The following is a 22,956-nucleotide window of genomic DNA, read 5'->3' as shown; positions in this document are numbered from 1 at the left end:
AAATCAACACAAAGGGAAAAATGTAATTATCTCTCCTCACATCTACATCTTCTTCCAACGTTACCTATAATCGTAACTCACGGATTGCCTACACTGCCTTCCTATGACAACTGTAATAAAAGCAATGAAAAAATCCAGAGCCAAAGCTCCTACCTTAACTTTCTACTTTCTTTGCCCTAAGTTGATGTGAGTCATCAGTGTGCACTCATACTCAGGCATGCACACGTATGGGGCACTCCTTCTTTTTTTTTTTAAGAATGTGCAGCCAAGTTTGAGATGCAGTGTGTTCAGTGCGCAAGCCATCACCAGTTATGTCCACTTCACTCTCACAAGATTATCTGTGTGTCTTGCCTAGCAGTATTACTTGGGAGTTCCTTTCTCACCTCAGTGTCTTTCTCATTCAAGCGTCACTGGAAACTGGTGAGCAATTTGTCTGAGCTTGATGAGTCAGAGCACTTACACAAAACAAGATACATGAGAGTGGGTTTAATACTTACAGGTAAGAAGTAAGGGACAATGAAAGTCAGACTTACAGTGCTAGCAATAGCCCCATAGCTCAGGAACGCAGCTCAGGTGGATGGAATCTTGTGTGCCTGTAACCCCTGGCACTGCATCTGAGGACTCCAGAAAGCAACCCATGGGTTAAACCATTGAAGAGCATCCTGTTTCCAGGCAGAAGTTTGGAATCAAACCTGGGCTGCTCCGAAAAATCCCTATTTATCTCACAACTTATATTCCAGCACATTCCTTGGAGAGCTTTTTAAACTATCAAGAAGGAAGGAGCATGAACAGGGAGTCACCAGATATCACAGCACACTGTAAGCTACTTAAATATAATTGTAGCCTGGATAGAGGTACACACAAATATATCTATAGGACAGAATAGAAAACTTAGAGATCTCAACATATTTTAAAATGTGACAAAAAAGATAGTTTAATTTAGAAATTTACTAGTTTATTATTTAATAAGTGATATTTGTACAATGAGGTACACAGTCACAGGAAATATATTTTCAATTTTATTTTACTTTGTATGCAAAAATTCCAAAAAAGCATTATTAAATTATGAGTAGATTAAAACCATGGTGGCAACTAGCAAGTCACTGAAACAAGACAAGTGTATGTGATCTCCTGAAGACTAGGAATCAGAAGCTCTAAGAGAAAGACAAGACATATAATATGAAAAAAAGGAACTTCAAGATACATAAGAAATTAGATACACAGAAAATTCCTAAAAGGGAAAATATTTATGTAACACAAATCACAAAAAAATGAGTACTTATGCATTGATAATGAAAATATAACCAACATGGTAGAATAATGAACAATTAACAAGAATTTGCCCAAAATTAAATCTAGTCAAACTGACCAATAAACATATGGAAGTTGTTTAATATCTTTGATGAGCAAAAAGGATATAACTTGAAGTAACAGTGAATTATATTATAGTCTAACATAATCACAGAATAATCTAAGCTGCTGGGAGACTAGAGGTGGGATCTATAACTAGTATCAGTGCTGGAGAGGAGACATGGTAGTTGGATGTGATAATGGGCACAGGAGAGAGGATGAAGAGCATATGATTCATTTGTACTTATGGATGTATGCGAAATGTCTCATGTTTTAAGTTAGCTCATTGATTCTACTCTAAGAAACCCCTTCTATACATGTATAGTGATACATTGCTTATTATAACATAGTTTACAATAACAAAAGTGAAATAAATCTTAAAGTTCACTGGAGATATTTTAATAAATTATACACATTCCAATTATAAAATACTTTAAAATGAGAAATAAGGTAGAGATACGCTGAACTAAGGGATAGAGTTTTTGAAAAGAACAAATTAAAAAATAGTATGGGGGCTGGTGCTATGGAACAGCAGGTTAAGCTACCATCTGCAGAGCTGGTATCCCATATGGGTACTGGTTCAAGTCCTGGCAGCTCCACTTCTGACCCAGTTCCCTGCCAATGAGCCTGGGAAAGTGGTGAAGGATGATCTAAGTCCTTGGGCACCTGCATCCATGGGAGACCTAGATGAAGCTGCTGGCTCCTGGTTTCAGTCTGGCCCAGCCCTGGCATTGTGGCCATTTGGAGAGTGAACCAGCATATAGAAGATCTCTCTTTCTCTTTTTCTGTGTCTCCCTCTCTTTCCTTAATTCTGAATAGTATGCTGAAAAATGGATGTTATAATATCATCAGAGTTAGAAAATATATATGTGGAATGCATACTTATATGTTTGAAATGACTTTAAAAAACCCTAGTAGAACACATGCCAAACTGTTAACAGTAGCTACCTTTGGGAAGAGTAAAATCTGGGCCTATAAATTGCATACAAGAAGGGTTCATTGTAGTTTTTTTTAAGATTTTATTTATTTATTTGAGAGGTAAAGAGGGGAAGACAGAGAAAAATGTGTTCCATCCACTGGTTCACTCCTCAAATGACCACAACCGTCAGAGCTGAGCCGATCCAAAGCCAGGAGCCAGGATCTTCTTCAGGGTCTCCCATTTGGGTTCAGGGCGCTAAGTACTTGGGCCATCTTCTACCGCTTTCCCAGGCCATTAGCAGAGAGCTGGATCAGAAGAGGAGCAGCCAGGACATGAACCGGCACCCATATGGGATGCTAGCACTTCAGGCAAAGGCTTAGCCTACTAAACACAGTGCCAGTCCTGGATCTTTATAGTTATAAACTACATATATTAATATAAGATATGTGTGTTTGAGTTATTTTTATAAATAGAATCAATCTATATGATCTATTATCCGCATATAATAATAATACTAATAGTTGATACAGAAATTATGTTAATCTTTTTAATTTTTCTTTGAGAACAAACGCAGAGAGAGAGGGCTCCCGTCTACTAGTTCAGTCCTCATAGGTTCACAGTGGCCCAGTGCCAGGCACTGAAGCCAGAAGTGGGGAGCTCAGTCTGCTCCCCAGTGCGGGTGGCAGGAGCCCAGTATTTGGGCCATACCTGCTGCTTTCCAGAGTCTGTATTAGTCAGAAGCTGGAGTCAGGAATGAAGCCCGGTGAACCTAGGCAACGATAAGGGACACGGACATCTTAATCAGTGTCTCAACCACCAGGCCCAAGATCCATCCTTATATACTGAATTATTTAGAAGCACAAGATACTGTATATTTGTATTAGGCAAAATAACCCCCTCTGTCCAAAGAGATGTCTGAATTACAATGGCTAGACTCTGAATATTTTATGTTTCCTGGCAATTAGGCTACTAATTAGCAGACTTTAAGATATGGAGATTCTTATGAAATCTGGAGGAGCCCAATGTAATCCCAAGGGTCTTTAAGAACAGAAGCAGGAGGCAGAAGAAGAGTCGATGTGAGGGATTGAGACAGGACAAAGACTCAGCGGCCAGGGCCAGTACTGGTGTTGAAGAGGGAGGGAATGTGGAAATCCTCCAAAAGAGAAAGGCAAAGAAACATATTCCCCCTCATAGCCCCAAGGATAAGCGTGGCCTTGTGACTCCCTGTCTGTAGCCAGCAGACCCTGCACTACAGAACTGTAAATTAATCCCCTTCTGTAATAACTGTATGTTAATCACTGTGGTTTTAAGCCACTATGTTTGTAGTAATTTGCTATGGCGCTGATAGGAAACCTATGCCATATGCATCACCTCCTTTAAATGGGGGCCCAGTTTGCAAAGAAGGAAGCAACAACTCAGAAGCCTTGTTTAAGGTAACCCAGCTGGCCAGTGCTGCAGGCAAAATTAAATGGCTTTCATAGGAATCTAGAGCTTCTCCTTACCATCATTTTGTCCTCTGATCTATTGTCCCAGTACGCCTGACTGGTTAGTGTCAGTGGAGTCAGAGTTCAGGTTTAGGGTCAGACAGATCTCTATTTAAATCTACTTACCAGCTGTGCCATCTAAACCCAGCTACTATATTTGAGCCTATTTTCTCATCTATAAACAGGAGAAATAATTTCTACCTTGTAGGCTCAGAGAAAGCATTTAGTGAAATAATGTATGAAGAGTGTCCAACAAAGAGCCTCATATAGATTTGTTTTTAATAAATGTTATTTATTATCACTGAGAGCTATTATTTTGTGATAATGACTCTTGGAAACTGTTTTTCCTCTAGATGAGGTCTTAGGTTTTGTTTGTACCTTTCTCATATCTGTCAACTCCTGATTCAGAGATGGTGGTTGGTGCCTGTGGCACAGAATTACAAGTACAAACTGGGGAACTATTAACTGAGTACAAGTGTAGAGGAAGTGCTTTTAGTGGTGTGGGCACCAGTGATCCATAATATGAATCCAGTAGCACAAATGTACTATTAATAATATATATTGATCACATGGGACTACATCACAGCCGAACAAAAGGAAAAAAACATCGCAGAAAAGTTCTTCTTAAACTTAAACTTCGTCAGTGTGCTGTGACAACTAGAAAAAGGCTTGTCTCTCTCAGTAATCGGGTTACCTTGGCCTCCTGCTTTCTGATCATGGGTTGTAGACTGAGTTCTCCCATTTGTCTCTCATTCAATAAACAAATTCTGGTGCGCTCGCTAATTCAGAGACTTCTTAAAAACTCTTACTGAGGGATAAGCATTTAACAAAGCAGCTAACCTGCCTGTTGGGACACTTGCATTTCGTTCTGGAGTGCCTGGTTTCACACTCCATCTCCACTCCCTATTCCAGTATCCTGCTGTTGTGCACCATGAGAGGCAGCAAGAGGTAGTTCAAATACTTGGGTCCCGGCCAATCATATCAGAGACCTAGATTGAGTTCCCACCTTCCTATTTGGGTTTGAGCCAGCCCTAATTTTTACAGGCATTGGGAACCAGTGAGATAGGATCTCTCATTCCATTGTTGTATATATCTGCCTTTCTCTTTCTATCTCTTTCTATAAAGTAAATAAAGAAAGAAAAAATAGTTTTAATATTCCCTTGTAAATTCTATTCAGGATGTCAGTTCTTTTTTTTTTTTACTTTTTTATTTTTAAAATTTGTCTTTAATGATGATTTATGAACAATTATTTCCCTTTTTTGATTTTTTTTAAATTTAAGTTATACAAGTTTCATGCATTTCATCTATACAGATTTACAAACAGTGATACTTCCCACTCTAGCCTCCCCTCTGCCTACCCTCCAACCCTTCCTTCTCCTCCCTCTCCCACTCTTAATTTTCACAAGGATCTACTTTCAGTTTACTTAATGATGGTAGTAAAAGAGTTCAACAAATAGTATGAAGGAAAAAAAAAGCACTGTTCCTCAACAGAAGAGACAGGGCTGTAAACAGTCATCAAATCTCAAAATGTCCATATCAATTCAAAACATTACATTTCAGGTAATCTAATAAGAACTCCAGATCAAGGAAAACATATTTGTCTTTTAGGGACTGGCTTATTTCACTAAGTCTAATGGCTTCCAGTTGCATCCATTCTGTTGCAAATGACAGGATTTCATTTTTTTTTTTTTTTTTACAGCTGAGTAGTACTCCATGGTGTATATATATCACACTTTCCTTATCCAGTCTTCAGCTGGTGGACATCTGGGTTGATTCCATATCTTAGCTATTGTGAATTGAGCTGCAATGAACATGGGGGTACAGGTAACCTTTTAATATGCTGATTTCTTTTGATTGGGTAAATTCCCAGGAGTGGGATGGCTGGATCATGTGATAGGTCTGTATCAGATTTCTGAAGTATCTCCATACTGTTTTCCACAGTGGCTAGACTTACTTACATTCCCACCAACAACAGATTAGGGTACTTTTTTTCTCGGCATCCTCTCCAGTATTTGTTGTTTGTTGATTTCTGTATGAGAGCCATTCTAATCCAGGTGAGGTGAAACCTCATGGTGGTTTTGATTTGCATTTCCCTGATAGCTGGTGATCCTGAGCATTTTCTTTTCAAGTGTCTGTTGACCATTTGGATTTGCTCTCTTGAAAAATGCCTGCTCAAGTCCTTTGCCTATTTTCAAACTGGATTGTTTCCTTTGTTGTTGAATTTCTTGAGCTCTTTACAGATTTTGGATGCTAACCCATTAACAGTTGCATAGTTTGCAAATATTTTCTCTCATTGTTTTGGTTGCCTCTTCACCTTGCTGAGTGTTTCTTTTGCAGTGTAGAAGCTTCTCAGCTTGATGTAATCCCATTTGTCAATTTTGATTTTGATTGTGTGTGCTTTTGGGGTCTTTTCCAAGAAGTCTTTTTCTATGCCAAACTCTTGCAGAGTTTCCCCAGTGTTCTCTAGTAATTTGCTGGTATTGGGTCTTAGATTTAGGTCTTGGATCCATTTTGAGTGGATTTTTGTGTAAGATTTAAGGTAGGAGTCTACTACCAGCAATTATTTTCAAAGAATTCTTGATGATTTTGGACAGAAGAGCATCTATATTTTTTTCCAAGGGTGCTCCTCTGGTTCTGGACTGTCCAGTACAGTACTGATCCATTGTTTAATGTACACTCAAAGTGGATCCATTGAATGAATGAATGAATGAATGCATAAATGGATATGTGAATTGACTATAAAATGAACTGCATTTGGGGCAACAAGTATGGTTGCTAGTAACTCATTCATGGAAATGGATTCTTCCCTCCAGCTGCAAGGTAAGTGAACCAGAATGAGTGCTAAGTCCCCAGGAGGCCCCAACATAGTCGTCCAAAATTCTCCAGGTCATCTTCACCATATGCATAAGTGTTTCTTATGTTTTAGAAAACTGAATCAAAAACATCCTTAAGTGTTTTCTCTCCTGTTCCAAAAAACTCAGAGATAATAAAGCATTTATGTTTCAGTGTGCTGAAACCTGAGTTGGTTTGGGAAAACCATGTTTGCCTGTAAGAGATTCCAACATGACCTAGCCGATGCTACTTCAGCTTTTTGTGTGATGTGTTTGTATGTGTGGTGCCCTTCATTCACATGACGGTTGTTTTCCTTCTTGTTTCAGGTTATTGGCACTAGCTGCAGATGCAGAAAAGCAGTAGACAACTGCGTGCAATGGCACAATTCTGACATTAGCAATGTATTATGATCATCATTACTCACCATGACACAGGACTTCCTTACTCACATCTACAAAGATATTATTATTAAACATATTGTATATTTATATACAATAACAATAAATAATAAATTATTATTAATTATATATTATTTATTATATATTATTATTAATTATATACAATAATTATGTGCAATAATTAATTATATACAATAATAATGATTACATATTATTAAATATATCATATATTTTGTATTCCAAAATCTGATTACATGATTCAAAGCTATTAGAACACACATCCAAATAGTCATCAATGCAGCAATTCTAAACCTTTTTTCATTTTCCAGGCTGCATTAATCCACATTTTATAATCTGCTATAGACAATATATAAATGGCCATAGAATCACACTGTTGAATAAGATCTCCAAATAGTAATTTTATCTAGAACACTACCTTAAAATACTACATACTCAAATCATCAGACACATATGATTTTTTAAATATTTATTTTATTTATTTGAAAGACAGAGTTACAGGAGAGGTACAGACAAAGAGGTCTTCTATCCGTTGGTTCGCTCCCTAGATGGCCACAACAGCCCGAGCTGCACTGATCCAAATCCAGGAGTCAGGAGCTTCTTCCGGGTTTCCCACATGGGTACAGGGGCCCAAGGACTTGGGCCATCTTCTACTGCTTTCCAGGTTATAGCAGAGAGCTGGATCAGAAGAGGAGCAGCCAGAACTAGAACCAGAGCCCATATGGGATGCCAGCACTTCAGGCCGGGGCTTTAACCTGCTGCGCCACAGCACCGGCCCCAGAGACATATGATTTTAATTCCCATTTAAAAAGTCACAAAGCATAGAAGTTCCATAACACCTTAAATTGAGTGTTTGTGTCCTTGATCACAATTTTGTCATTGAGTTTTGCTGTATACACCATGTATCTAGGAATTTATCTAAATTTTTGTAGTATAAAAATACTATTTTCCTTTTTTTTATTTGACAGGCAGAGTTAGACATTGAGAGAGAGACAGAGAGAAAGGTCTTCCTTCTATTGGTTCACCCCAAAATGGCCACTTTGGCCGTGGCTACGCCGATCTGAAGCCAGGAGCCAGGTGCTTCTTCCTGGTCTCCCATGCGAGTACAGTGGCCCAAGCACTTGAGCCATCCTCCACTGCCCTCCCAGGCCACAGCAGAGAGCTGGACTGGAAGAGGAGCAGCCGGGACTAGAACCCGGCACCCATATGGGATGCTGGTGCTGCAGGAGGAGGATTAGCCAAGTGAGCCACGGCACATGCTCCTAAAAATACTATTTTCTTTACTGTACTGAAGCCACATAATAAAATTATTTCTTTGAGGCTGAATGTTAAACTTTCCTAACTCCTTTAGCCATTTTTTACAATTAATATTATAATTGACTTCAATACCTTTGGGTATTTTTTGATCCTTAAGTACAACTTATATTATCTGTGTTTAAGGCAAATGGCAATAAAAAGGATATGGCAAGAGAAGATACAGAAATGAGGGCATCTGCTCATACCTTCAGTGTTTTTGGTATAAATTCATAAACACTAACCAAACATATTGACTGCTTAAATTAAAAAGCAGTCCCTATGCAAACTCCTTAACTAGAAGGTAAGTGTCTGATTAACCCAGAGGTTATTAACCTTTACCTTTTTTCTTTAACCAAAAGTTCATTGACATTCACAAAGAAACATGGAAGAGTCTGAGACATTTGGGCAACTACATGTGAAAAAAATAAGTGAACTATAGAAGTAGGAGAAAAACAGAGCGAAGTGTGATCACCTAGTCAAATCTCATGGTGAAATGTAGTATAGGTTATTACTCTCTGGAGTGTGACAGGAGCTTTAATGACCAAAGCTTGTAGCTCTACTTGTGCCTCTTGTCTTTTTAAATGTCATATTTTATTCTCTTTACTTTTGATAGGATTCTTATCTGTGTTTCTTTCTTTATACTAATTTCTTCTCCATTCCTCCAATGTTATGGAGAGTGCTTTCGACACTTTCTACTTTCTGTCTCTGCCATTTTTATTCAAAATTCTTAGAAAGTTTATTATATAGTACATGAGATACAAAGCTTTGGTGAATTAAATAGTCATCATCCAGTAAGGAGGACTATTGCTGGTCAAAATTCTCAGCCCACATCATCTCGCGGGTAACAAATCCAACCTTTTAATTTGTTCTAGACCCTTCATCCAAAAAACTGTAGAGTAGCAGGTTCATATAACCAAGCATGTGGTCTGACCATAACCATCTTTATCAAGTGGGTTTGCATGTGTGATAAGAAGCATGATCAAGTGTCCAGAAAACATCTCCTTACTGACTTGAGGAAAAAAAATCTTTCTAAGAACAGTGATTAAAAATTATTTCTTAAAGTGTCCTTTGTGAAGTACCACATGGAAGGCAGTGCTTGGGCATGCTACATTGCATGTTACCAATGATTTACCAAAGATAAGCATTTTATGTAGTATCCTCAAGGAAACCTATGACCAGAACACTATTCTGAGTTCTGCATGAAGGCAGTGGTGAAGAATGATGATTTAAGAATATAAGGAGGCCAGCGCCGCGGCTCACTAGGCTAATCCTCCACCCTGCGGCACCAGCACACCGGGTTCTAGTCCCGGTCGGGGCGCCGGATTCTGTCCCGATTGCCCCTCTTCCAGGCCAGCTCTCTGCTGTGGCCAGGGAGTGCAGTGGAGGATGGCCCGCGTGCTTGGGCTCTGCACCCCATGGGAGACCAGGAGAAGCACCTGGCTCCTGCCTTCGGATCAGCGCAGTGTGCCGGCTGCAGCACGCCAGCCATGGCGGCCATTGGAGGGTGAACCAACAACAAAGGAAGACCTTTCTCTCTCTCTCTCTCTCTCTCACTGTCCACTCTGCCTGTCAATAAATAAAAAAATAAAAAAAAGAATATAAGGAGAAAGTCTTATTTTTCGCCCTTATCCCTAGAAAAGTACATTATGTAGTACTATAGACAGAAAATCATGGAAATATAAATAATGTAAGAGAGTGAGCACTAATGGGAAAGGAGAGAAGTACAGACTCTCTGGCAGCTTCCCAAACTCCATTGTGCCGTTACTCTAGTTGGAGATGTGGAGAGGTAAATGCTGTTCTACTTGAAAGTCATTCCAAGCTTCAATGGGAAGAACAGTTCCAGTGCCAGAGCATTAACGATGGAGGGATGTATCAAAGATACCTGCGTTACCATATTTATCGCAGCACTGTTTACAATAGGCAAAATACAGAATCAACAAAAGTGTCCATCCTTAGAGGAATGGATAAAGAAAATGTCACACATACACAAATGCATCACACACACAGAGGGGAATACTCTTCAGTCATAAGAAGAATGAAATTCTATCACTTGCATTAAAATACATGCAACTGAAGGACATCATATTGAGCAAAATAACCCTGACACAGAAAGACAAATACTGCATGTTCTCCCTTGTAAGTGGGAGCTAAAATTTAAGGAAAATAAAAAAGGAGAGAAGAAAAGAAATAATTGCCAGTGTGTATCAATTTTTCTGCATAATGTTTTGTCAAATTTGTCTTAAATCTTTGTCAAATAAATTGTTAAGGATGATATACTACTATAGTTTTGATAACCTCTGATTATATGAAAATTTATTGTTTATGAGTAATGGTGAACATATTTTCATATATTCATTTGAATATAGCCCTTGCCTATATTCTCCTTGAACGATGGTCTTTTTACTTTTAATTTGTTGAACTGTTTATTTAGTGGAGCATTAAGCCTTTGACCATAAAGCAAATTAAAAATATAATCTTAAAGATAATAGATAAAATAGTAAGTTGAATGATAAAAAGAACAGAGATGAACTTGCAGCAGAATGGTATGGATAGAATTGAATTGGTCTTCAGACTTCTCCTGGAACTTTTCTTGTTGGCTAAGTGTCCTCTAGGGTCTGAGAACAGAAGGAACCTGGTGGAGATACTGTTTTTAAGTCACATTAAACCATTCGCATTTTCAAGATATGTTCATTTTTATGATTGTCATTCATTTATTTATTCATTCATCCAACCACTTTATTTTACAGATAGGTTATATGTTGGAGTATATAAACATGCATCATATATGTTTTTTGCCCTACAAGGCACATAGAGATATGCTTGCACCATATTTTATTCTATTTATAGATAGCAGCATTAATTGTATTAAGGAGATAGTCAGTGACCAAAGAGTTGTAGGAAGTAAGTCACTGCAGGTTTACCTCTGCAACTCCTCCCATGTATGGCAAACTAAACTTAATATGGTAGCAAAGGCACCAACCCAGAAATAGCATGGGTTGAAAATATTCAACCTGGCTGCTCACTGCATCCTTATGTTGACATATAACCTATTATACTGTCATTACAAAAAAGCTACTCTGGCTGACACTCCTACTCCCATGATGCACCTGATTTCTGTCACTTCCTAAAAGGGCCAGAAAATGGTAGTCACCAAATTCCTTGAAATCTCCCTTTCTTGGAAAGCTCTGCCCAATGCACCACCCCCAATGACTCCAGATCACACAAAGGGATGACTCTAAACTTTATGGGGCACAACACAATTTCCAGCATGCCTGCACTCACTTTTCTAGTCTGTACCTTTGCTTCACCAATAAATCCTTTCTTCCTGCTGGCTGTATCCTGTCCTCAAGTTCATTCCTACAATGGTAACAAGAATCAAGTTCATTCCTACATCGGGAACAAGAATATGTGTCAATATGATGAATTTTTTATTCAAAGTGCTACAGAAACAGGAGAAAACTGAATCTATTGGATAGGGGTTTCAGGGAAGGTAAGAAACTTAGGTTTTCGAAGATGAATATAAATTCTCCAGATGAGAAGGAATAGAGAAATTATGGTAAAGAACACTGCGAGAATGTACATCTGTGAAAGGAAATTATTGTTTGAAGACTATCAAAGTTTTACACAATCTGAGGGTCAGGCTTGTGGGTGATAAGTTGGAAGGTATAACTGGGAAAAAATTGGATCAATAATCACACACGATGCTATAAATAAAACTCCAATAGTTGAATTAATTGAGATTTGTTGATCTCAAGGTGAGTTTTCATTATTGTGGTTTTTAATGAGCTATATTTTTCCAAAAATGTATATTTTGTTTATTTTACTTTTTTATTAGACTCAAGCTAAAGATGGCATGTAGAATTACTTGACAATAACACTTTTGAAGGAAGTCAGATCTCATTGAAATTTCAATGTTGCTATTTACTAGCTGAGTGATATTTATCAAGTTACTTAACCTTTAAAAAGCCTGCTTCATGTATAGAGAGAAGATAATAAAGCTGCTATAAAGATTAAATTGATAGAACCTGGGAATTTATGTTATGCGGTATGTAGACCCAATAAGTATAGGTATAATCAAGTTTCTAAGGTAGTTGCTTTCAAGTATAGCTTTAGTTATGAAGCTCTCTGAAAATATTATAAGTCCCTTACATTAAATGAATTAACTCGGAACTGCTCTATTTGATGAGTAATTGGGGCATCCAAAGAATGCACAATCGTACTTCCTTTCAGGCGACCCCTAAAGGGCTCTGCAGATCACAGCATGAAAAATGCAGTTGCCTTTCTTCAAAAGGAATTATGGAATAAATGCATGAATTGATTTTTATCCATAGTTCCATTCTCTAGAATGTATTTCACTTTTTATCAGTTCTGTTGGGCATTAGCATTTACATTCTTCTTTCTTTAATACTGCACAGTGAGCCAATTACATTCTATGATGAGTTTTAATCTCTTCTACTTCATGTTCCTTACATTAGTAATTGTAATAAAGTATCATTCCAAAAATTTTATGTGCATTTATATGCATGGTACATAAAAGGAAATCAGAAAAGCCTTCTCTTCCTTTTGGGCTCCTGGATGGGAAAGTTCCCACGACAATATGGCTTGGTAAGCCAATTGCATCTTCCCACAGTTTAGGAAAAAAAAAAGTCATTTTTTTGAGCAAATCCTGAACAGAACTCCATGTGGGCTGAGCAATGGCTAAGTTTCAGTCCTCACAGGGACCCCAGGCTACAGCCTTGCTTAACTGTACACCATGCATGGCTTTGTGTAGAAGTTCTATTTATATATTATTGCTTTGAGCTCCAACTCATTCATCAGCAGAAATTTGAGGCAGAAATGAGTTGAAGTTTATCCTTTTAAAAGAATTCCCAGCAAAGGTTATAATTCAAAGCTATTTTTATGTCATTTGATGATTATAATGGGGATTTTTTTGTGTGTAGTCATTTCGGATTCCTAACAATGGATGGTCAAGAGGCTGAAACAAAGAGGTACACTGGCAGAATGAGTAAGAGATAACGCATTTTCCCAAGCTAACTCTGCTTATAGGAAAAAGCTTTCAAGCTGCAGAATGTCAGCTATCTTTAGGCAAGCCTTTAGGCAAGATGTTCCATTACTGTACGTATAAACACACAACCAAGCCAGTCAGAGAGAAGTTACTCTGTGCATAGCCAATGAATGTAAGACCTTTGATAGTAGAAAGCTTTAAAAGAGTCCTCTCAAGAGGAATGTAAGCCTGAAGCAGTAGAATAGGAAAGGCTGCCTAGAGTCATTGCAAGTGCTCACTAAGCATGGGTCAGGGTGCACATTTGGAACTCAGGTCTTGCCAAAGTGAGCAGTCTGGATTCGAACTGCTGTACCTCTGTATCTTTGTTTACATGCCAAAGACAATAACTACCTCCCACAATTGTTAAAGGGAATAAACAAGATAACCTGTAAAACAGTGCCTACAGCAGAAGGTGCATTATTTCTTTCTAAATAATATATTATTCAGAATAAGTCCATCTTCATTTACCCTGAATCCTGGAGTAGGTGATATATAAAAGTTCTCCAATACAACTGTATGTGATCAGGGAAATATTCTATATGAGATTTCAAAAATTCATGGAAAATGGAATGAAAAGGTATGTTTAAATTGTTCAAAAAGTTAAAATCCATGGGCAGCTTTTCATAATATACATTTTTATAAACTTTTTGAAAGCTTCTACTTTGCACAGATTTCAAATATTTTACATGGAAATAAACTTATCTTTTAATTCATATTTCCACAGACTTTTTTTTTTACAAAATTTATTCATTTATTTGAAAGTCAGTTACATAGAAGAAGAGGCAGAGAGAGAGAGAGAGTATGAGAATGAACTAGTGTTCACTCTTCTGTGGGTGCAGGGACACAAGGACTTGGGCCATCTTCCACTGTTTTCCCAGGTGCATCAGTAAAGAGCTGGATCAGAAGTGGAGCAGCAGGACTGGAACCAGCGCCCATATGGGATACCGGTGCTGCGAGTGGCAGTTTTACCATCTATGCCACAGAACCAGCCCCTCCACAGAGTTTTTGAAGCAGTCTTATACATTTGCTGTCCAATGGGGCAAACTGTGGCTCCATGTGAATATGGAGCACACAGAATGTGGTCAGTGCAACTAAGGAACTGAACTTTTGTTCATTTAATTTTCATGATAAAAATCACTTTGCTGATGTATAACTGACATAAAAAAGCAACACATGTCTAATCTACACATGGCAAGGAACTGGGGGATTATTACAATTTGTGAAAAACCATCACTACTGTCAAGGCCATAAACACATCACCTTCCAACATTTCCTCCCACCCCCTTTATTATACTTTCATAAGGATCCGAGATGTAACCTATTAGTAATTTTAAGTGTATATCACCGTATTATAGTTATAGTTACTATGCAGTATAATAGATCATCCGAAATTATTTATTTTGCATAACTGCAACTTTATACTCAATAACCCATATCTCCCCTTGTCTTCAGTCCTGGCGACTACCTCTCTACTCTTTGCTACAATGAGTCTGATGATTTTATTTTCCACATGTAAGTGAGGTCATGCAGTAATTGTCCTTCTGTGTCTGGATTTAGTTACTTAGCATAAATTCTTCCAGGCCCACCAAAATTGTCACAACTGACAAGATTTCCTCCTTTAATAAGGCTGAATAATATTCCATTGTATGAATATGTCACATTTTCTTTATCCATTCATATATGATAGGCATGTAGGTTGCTTTTCTATTTGGCTATTGGAAATTTGCTTCAATTATAGGAGGGCAAATATCTCTTTAAGATGCTAATTCAATTCTTTTGAGTATTAACCCAGAAGTTGAGTTGCTGAAGCACATGGCTATCTATTTTTAATTTTTTGAAGAACTTCCATACTGCCTCCCATAATTATTATACTAATATATGTTGCCACAGACAGTGTAGAAGGGAGACAATTTTGCCATACCCTAAAAGCACTTATCTTTTTAAAAAATTACTATTCTATCAGATATGAGATGATACATCATTGCGATTTTGACTACAATTTCCCTGATGATTTTGAATATGTTGTCATATACTATTGGCTATTTGTATGATTTCCATTGAGAAATGTCTATTCATGTGCTTTGGTCATTTTAAAAAATTGAGTTGTTTTTTGTAGTTGTTTTTGTAGATGTTCCTAGAATATTTTTACTGGTGATCCCTTATCAGATATGTGTTTGTCACATCGTCTTCCCCATTCCATAGGCTGTCTGTTTATTTCTGTTGATTGTTTTCTTTGCAGTATGGGACCTTTTGAATTTAATGTAGCTTTACTTATTTCTGCTTTTTTTCTGCTTGTGCAGAAATAATCATTGCAAATACCAGTGAAAAGGAGCTTTTCCTATTGTCTTCTACAAGTTTTACAGTATTAGATACATATATGTCTTTAATTCAGTTTGATTTGATTTTTGGGTGTGGTGTAAGAGAAAAGCCCCAACGTCATATTTTTGCACATTGATATTCAGTTTTCTCAATACCATTCATTGAAGAGATGTTTCAACTTTTCCACATTGTTTATTCTTGGCACCTTGTTGAACATTAGTTGGCCACATATATGGTGTTTTATTCTGAGTTCTCTATTCATCTCCATTGGTCTGTGTGTTTTATGCCAGTGAAATACCACTTTGCTTAATACAGCTTTATATTGTAATTTGAAATCAGGAAGTGTGATGCCTCCGGCTATGTTCTTCCTTCAGATCACTTTGGCTATTCAAGATCTTATGATTCCATTGGTTTTTTGGATGTTTTCCTACTTCTATGAAGAAAATATCCTTGGAATATTGATTGGATTGCAGTGATCAATTCATGTGATGTCTTTCCACTTCTTTATGTCCTCTTCAATGTTTTATAGTTTTCAGTGTACAAATCTCTCACTTCCTTGGTCAAATTCATCCTTAAGTGTTTTAATAAGTTAAATATACTTAATGTTTGTTAATTTAAATTTAAGTAGATACATTTAGTTAGTGGTTACTGTATGTCACCACACAGCTCTAAAAAAGAAATCAGACCCAACTGGTTAACCTCTACATAAGTAAGTATTTTTTCACTGATAAGTGAAAATCCCTTTGGGCAGTGGGTTCCAAAACCAGAATTAATAGACTCCATGAATACTTAAAATTATATGACAACCATGTTAAATTTGAAGTGTATTTATCCTGGAGAACAACCATCCTGAGCATTGGACTCTGAAAAATGACACTGTCTCACAAAATAAAAATACAGAAATAAATAACGGAAATAGACCTGTTTCTTACACTTGCTCTGTGTTTAATTGTTTATTGTTCAGAAAAAGGGGTGGCTAAGTTTTTGTATTTGCTCATGAAACTACTATTAATCATTATTATTAACATAAATATAAGCAAGACATTAAGTAAAAATATGTAAATATGAAATTCATGGATATTTTCAATTACTTTAATTATAATAAAGCTTGTAAACAAGTTTTAAAATATTGAATTACATGCTAATTGCATGTTTAATTTCATTAATTAACTTTAAAATGTTAAAAATCACAGAGAGTAGTACAGATATATACAAACTAAAACATGCAATTGCCTCCCACCTGTTCTCCTTTATCTGCTCCTGTTCTCTAGGGTAACCATGGTGATAAGTTGCTACAAATTTCTACAGACCTTTTTTCATGACTCCAAATGTTTTGTGTTTGCATGCACACATGGCTGTATATCTACATGTACTTACAAAAGTGAACTTCTATTCTATTAGTAGTAGGTTGAATAATGGTTTCCAAATTTGGCCACATCCTTATCTTGCTTCTTGTGCTTATATTACTGTACACAACACAAAGGGCTTTGCAGGCTGATTTCATTAAGGATTTGAAAATGGGAAGATTATCCATGGTTATCCTTAGAGGAGGGAGACAAGAGGTTCAGAGTGAGTGGACAGCGTGGGGATGGAAGCAAGAGGTTGGAGTGAGTCAAGGAAAGGATCACACACCAAGGCATGGAGCCAGCAGCAGTAATTGAAACAGGAAAGGGTGCTGACTCTTCCCCTGAAGTCCTTGGAAGGAATACAGCCCCTTGACCTCCAGAATATGTAATTTATGTAGGAGAATAAATCGAATTGGTACAAAGCTAAATGAAAATAGATCTCAGCAAAAAAAAAAAAAAAAAGAATGGAAATAAGAGTGGGAGGAGGAAGAGGGATGGGAGTGTGGGTGAGAGGGCGGGTATAGTGGGAAGAATTACTGTATTCCTAAAGTTGTAATTATGAAATGCATGAAATTTGTATTTCTTAAATAAAAGGCTTCTGAGGAAAAAAGTGTATGATCACATAAACACTGATAAGTTGATCCAAATGACTTTTAGTTCACAGAATTTAAATAAATCTTGCATTAAAAAGATAAACGATTGTTGTTTTTGGACACAATGTTTGTGGTAATTTGTTATGGCAGCAATAGGGAACTAGTACAGAATGGTATAGTATTCTGTAACTTTCTTTTATTTAAAAAAAATTTTTTTTTATCTGAAAGTCAGAGTTACACAGAGAGAGAAGAGAGGCAGAGAGAAAGAGAGGTCTTCCATTTGCTGTTCACTCCTCAAATGGCTGCAACAGCCAGAGCTGAGCCAATCTGAAGCCAGGAGCCAGGAGCTTCTCCTGGGTCTCCCATGTGGGTGCGGCAAAGCGGGTGCAGCAGCCCAAGGACTTCGGCCATCTTCCACTGCTTTCCCAGGCCTTAGCACAGAGCTGGATTGGAAGTGGAGCAGCCGGGCCTCGAACTGGCACCACAAGCGGCAGCTTTACCTGCTACGCTATAGCGCCGGCCTCTTACCTTTCTCTTAACAGACTTCCATTTGAATCCCTCCTTGTAAACACATGTTGTACTATTCTACCCTTTATAGATGTTGCCAGTAATACCAGTTTGTTTCCCTTGTGTGATGCTGTACATAGGATTCCAGTGTGCAACCTCTGACAGGTGCGCACGTATTGCACGTATGGTTTTGTGGAAAAGACTTCAGAGAGGAGCAGCCTGTGAAAAGGTGAAGGTGCAGTTGGCAAGTGCGCGGTTCTCCAGAGCCTTCAGTCTCCATCCTCAGTGTCTCTCGGTGGAGACGATGCTTCCCTGTCCCACAGGCCTCGTCACGACTTGCTCTGACCAATAAGACGCCAGCAGAAGGGTTACAGTCCCCGTGAGTGGTGCTTTATGCCTGAACGAGTCCTTTACGGAGGCTGCATATTCCACCTGGATGTCAGCAGAGCCATAATTAATACGTAATGTAGCAAAACAAAAAAATAAGCCTTTATGGTTGTAGATGACTTGGGTTTCAGAGATCCAATATGCAATAGCATAGATTACTGTAAGCTTTCTAGTATAGTGTTATGAATATTTAAAATGTCATAACTACTACCAAATTGCCTTCTAGGAAGCTACACATGGCCACTGATGGTGGAGTGCCTTTGCTCCACACTCTTGCCACCATTACATAGCAATCATTGCCAATTTTGTCTCACTGTTTTATTCCTCATTTTTCTGATTTCATAAAAAGTCCTTTCAGTTTGCTTATTACCCTATTGTATTTGTTCTTCCATGAAATGTGTGCATGACTATTGTCCATTTTTATCTAAAGTTATCCAGCATCTTCATTTAAATTTTTCAGAGTCCTTATATATTAAGTCACTATTTTATATCCTGTCTATATCTTAATGACTCATTTGATTCTTTGTGATGGCTTTCACCACACAGAACAATATTCTTTAATGTGAGATGTAATTCAAGGAAAACTTTAATCACTACAGAGATCACAGGCTACTAAGAATGGCTCACTTAGCCTAGATGAGATTTGCTGATCAAATATGTGGTATTTTAAAAATTTCTAATTTATTTGTTTTTATTTATTTTGGAAGGCAGAGAGAGAGATAGAGAGAAAGGAAGGAAGGAAGGGAGGGAGGAAGGGAGGGAGGGGGGAGGGAGGGAGGAAGGAAGGAATAAACAGACAGAGATTTCTCATCCACTAGATCACTCTCTAAATGCCCATAATAGCCCAGGCTGGGCCAGGCCAGAGCCAGGATCCAGGGGCTAACCTAGCTCTCCCATGTAGATGTCCAGGACACAATCAAGTACTTGAGCCATCATCCACCACTGCCAGAGCATGCATTAGCAAGAAACTGAATTTGTGAGTACAGTCACCAGAAGCCAACACTGTGGGTATCACTGCTCCAAATGTCTAAATATCTAGCTTTGAGCCAAATATAATTAAGGAATGGTCTCTGACACACAATCGTTCATAAAAGGGGAGAATAAGAAAAGACAAAGGTCAAAGCATCTAAAAGACAAAATCATTAAAGGATAAAACAAAGATAAAATATACACATTAAAATTTATATAAACATAATAAAGGTATTAATGAAAATAAAATTTGGTAAGGTATATCTTCAGTTATTTAAATGTTTATAACCATTGCACATATTGCATTTTTCTCCATTTAAATAATTTATTGTAGCTAAATTCCTATGAATAAGATTTTTTAATTAAAGTTGATCATAGAAGAACTGAGTTATTGAAATCATGAAAGTAATCAAGAGACAGACATTATTATACTTAAAATAGGCAATTAGGTTAAGGAAAACCTGACATATCAATTGATAGGAATATAATGATGCTGTTAAAATTTAATCAGTATAATGATCTAGAATCCTGAATCAATCTGAACTCATTTTTATGGGGACTTTCCTGTCTTGCCCAGCTTTGTTTCCCTCTTTGTTCTGACAAAACTTCGTCTCTCTAGGCTAAGATTTATCAAGATGAATCATGTTTACTTTTTTATATATCTCTTTTCTCACTCGACTTCACGATTTATGTCTTCTCTATTTCAGCAAGCAGTTCATGCTTTCTCACTTAAAATGCATCCATACATTTCGTCAAGTAAAATAGACAAAAATTTGTATGCAGAATGCAAATATAATGATGTAAAATTACATAGATATGTTCAGTGGAGGTCCCAAGACCTGGATGGTTACCAGGGCAAGGGGAGGTGCTATGGACAATTATTATTTTTTTTTTGACAGGCAGAGTGGACAGTGAGAGAGAAAGAGACAGAGAGAAAGGTCTTCCTTTGCCGTTGGTTCACCCTCCAATGGCCGCCGCGGCCGGTGCCCCGCGCTGATCCGATGGCAGGAGCCAGGTGCTTCTCCTGGTCTCCCATGCGAGTGCAGGGCCCAAGCATTTGGGCCATCCTCCACTGCACTCCTGGGCCACAGCAGAGAGCTGGACTGGAAAAGGGGCAACCAGGACTAGAACCCGGTGTGCCAGCACCACAAGGCGGAGGATTAGCCTATTGAACCGCGGCGCCGACTAGACAATTATTTTTCTATAAAATTTTATTTATGCAAGATTAATCAGGTCCAGAGATCTGCTGTATATTTTAGTGCCTACCATCCATAATATAATACAGAACACTAAAATTTTGTTCAGAGATTAAGTTTCATAGGATTTGTGGATTTTAGCATCTTCCACAGCCTAGGCAGCTCATGTCAAGAGCCTTGGGTAATCACTGACGTCATACATAAGAGTGTTAATTGTTAAGTTAACAATGGGAGTCACTGTATGCTAACTTCCCATGCAGGACCTCTGTCCCCAAAGAGTTGTGTTGTAATTATGGCTAAGTGTTCACAAAAGATGTATCATTCTTGGGTGCTTCTTTAAAGTTAATTAAGTTTCTTTAAAAAAGGAAATTAACTTCAAGATACAATGACTTTGAACAGCCCTTGTCTCGATTGTTGAGGAGCATTTTTGTGTGTGTGTGTGCAAATTGTTGAACACTTTATTTAGTATAGAGTTGGTCTTCTGTGTATAAAGTTAATTGAAAACGGATCATAGCGGAGAATGGAATTGGGGATGGGAAAGGGAGGAGTTGGAGGGGTGGGAGTGTGGGTGGGATGGCAGGTATGGTGGGAAGAATCATTTTATTCCTAAAGTTGTACTAATGAAATGCATGAAGTTTGTATTCCTTAAATAAAATATTTCTTTGGGGAAAAAAGAAAAAGAAAATAAAAACTATAACATACAAGGGAACTTTTGGAAGTGGTGGTTTCCCGGGTATATGAATATGTCCAAACTCAATAAATATTTTCCTTTTTTTTATGTCAACTACCTCCTAAAGAAACTGTTACAAAATGCACTATTAGAGCAGTGATGTGTCTCACTAAATCTCAGAACAAGATTACTCTTTATAAACAAATAATAGATCATCAATACTTACTTGTTTTAGGTTTCTAGGGTGGGTGCATCCATACACTTGTGAATTGCTTTATGACATGCTCTTTCCATTGCTGGAAATGATAGGAGTCACTCTTCCCTTCCAAACACCCTAATTCAATGAGAAGACATGTACTTCTTTAGAAAGTAGCAAGAGATGTTTCCATCTATTTCTAGAAGTAAAGACCAGAATATTCTCTTTGAGATTAGAGCTACGTTAACTGATCTGATTTTTCATAAAACAACAGAATCCAATTTGTCATGAAGGAATTAGTCTACACCTGCACTGCCCAATACAATCATCACTGACCACATATAGCTACTGAGAAGTTTAAATATTCAGGAATTGAAATTTGTATCTTCCTTAGGTTAAATCAGTTGAGAATTAAGTTCGAATAGCCTCATGTAGCTAATATCCACCATACTGGACAGCACAATGGTAAGCAGTCTCTTTGTGTTTATCATTTAAGCTGTAGCTTTCCCTGATGTGAGTCAAGGTAATTCAAGTATAGAGCTCCAATCGGACCAGATTCCATGGAAACTGCCTCTGTCTAGTCTGAGCCTACTGATGTCCCTGATGAGGTTTACATGTGTGAAATGGCTATTGATTGAGCCCATCATAAAAAGTCAACATAATGCCAGAATCTAGGCACGCATCACTCTGCCTGTAGAGCTCTAATGTTTGAGAACAGAAATTCCCAAAGCTATGCTACCTTTCCTTAATTTTCCAGGTTGGTTAACTAATACAATGGATATTAACGTATTACTTGGTCCTTGATTATTAATGTTTAATATAAAGAATTTTAGGTCTGAGAAGGGAAATTCAAGTCTTAAGTCTGGCAATTATTAACTGCTAACTGATTTAGTGACCTGGCAACAAATACTCCAAACACACTAAATCCCCGACACTTTTTTCTCTCACCTCTCATCTCTCACTGATAAGACTTTTTGTGAGATCTCTCATTATTAGCTACAGTATTTGCTTTCCACTTTTCTTCACTTAACCATCAGAACAAATGGAATAAAAGATTTGAGGTGATGAAAGCAGTGAGATGAAACTAAAATATACTCCTGGGCTGTTAAGTAGAAGAGATGAACTTCGGGAAAACCCTAGAATGGAAGAGCTATTGAGAAGGTCGAATTAAGCTTATTGAAAGATGTATTTGCAAAGATAAAGCTTCCTTAATTATTAATGATCGGCTCCACAGGAGATGCAGTCCAAGAGTATTTTTCTTCCTTGGGCTTCTTGTTGTCTGCCTCTGAACAGAGCTAGCTCAGCCGAGGGTTGTGGGTGATTTTGTGGATGAAGGTGAAGTTTTGGAAAGCTGGAAATGTGTGTGTGTGTGTGTGTGTGTGTGTGTGTGTGTGTGTGGTTTATTTATTTATTTTTTTTAGAACCTGAACCA

Source organism: Oryctolagus cuniculus, chromosome 2, assembly GCF_051225735.1.
Source record: "Oryctolagus cuniculus isolate XC-2025 breed Fujian yellow rabbit chromosome 2, ASM5122573v1, whole genome shotgun sequence".
NCBI classification, from domain to species: domain Eukaryota; kingdom Metazoa; phylum Chordata; class Mammalia; order Lagomorpha; family Leporidae; genus Oryctolagus; species Oryctolagus cuniculus.
The sequence above is the reverse complement of the archived record's forward strand: the minus strand, read 5'-3'. Positions refer to the sequence as shown.